Source organism: Hemiscyllium ocellatum, chromosome 17 (assembly GCF_020745735.1).
Source record: "Hemiscyllium ocellatum isolate sHemOce1 chromosome 17, sHemOce1.pat.X.cur, whole genome shotgun sequence".
NCBI lineage: Eukaryota > Metazoa > Chordata > Chondrichthyes > Orectolobiformes > Hemiscylliidae > Hemiscyllium > Hemiscyllium ocellatum.
The window spans coordinates 35,966,841-35,967,811 of NC_083417.1; the positions used below are offsets into that span (position 1 = coordinate 35,966,841).

Below are 971 nucleotides of genomic sequence, written 5' to 3' on the forward strand. Positions count from 1 at the left end.
TGTTGGACTATAACCTGGTGTCGTGTGAGTTTTGACTTTGTCCACCCCAGTCCAGCACTGGCTCCTCCATGTTATAACAGAGAAAGCAATGAACAGCTGTGATCTGCTGTGATCTGCACAAAACAACATCAGTAACTTCGAGGATGCATTTGTGATTCGAGAATTAGGTTATGCCATGATTGCTCGTTGAAACAATTAGCTGGTAAAATAAATTTGGCTGCAAGCAAAAAATGCTGGAGAACAGCTCCAGTGCAGCTCCAGTGGCCTAATGGATAAGGCACTGGCCTCCTAAGCCAGGGGTTGTGGGTTCAAGTCCCATCTGGGGTGTCTGACTCTTCCTTGTATGTCCTTAATCTGCTTTGCCAACAACCGCTTATCTGCATTCAGTTGATGGGGTGGGGTGTTCCCTGTCGCCTTACGCAGCACTCTGGGCGGCACGGTGGCACAGTGGTTAGCATTGCTGCCTCACAGCGCCAGGGACCTGGGTTCAATTCCCGACTCAGGCAACTGACTGTGTGGAGTTTGCACGTTCTCCCTGTGTCTGTGTGGGTTTCCTCCGGGTGCTCCGGTTTCCTCCCACAGTCACAAAGATGTGCGGGTCAGGTGAATTGGCCATGCTAAATTGCCCATAGTGTTAGGTAAGGGGTAAATGTAGGGGTATGGGTGGATTGCGCTTCGGCGGGTCGGTGTGGACTTGTTGGGCCGAAGGGCCTGTTTCCACACTGTAAGTAATCTAAAAAAAAACACAGGTGGTCAGGTAGCATCCATGGAGAGAAAGCAGGGTAATGTTTCAAGTCTAGATGACTTTTCATTAAAACAGACATCAACTCTGATAAAGAGTCACTTAGACTCGAAATGTTACCCTGCTTTTTCTCCATGGATGCTGCCTGACCTGCTGTCTTTTCCAGCATTTTTTTGTTTCCAGTACAGGTTCCAGCATCTGCAGTAACTTGCTCTTTCTTGGCTATACC

General features: G+C 48.6%; 1 non-coding gene across 1 annotated transcript; it reads left to right on the forward strand.

Annotated features, from left to right (window-relative positions):
* The first annotated feature begins 254 nt into the window (after window positions 1-254).
* trnar-ccu (transfer RNA arginine (anticodon CCU)) lies at window positions 255-327 on the forward strand. Its single transcript has one exon. It is a non-coding gene; the product is annotated as a tRNA-Arg (tRNA).
* The last annotated feature ends 644 nt before the right edge of the window (window positions 328-971 follow it).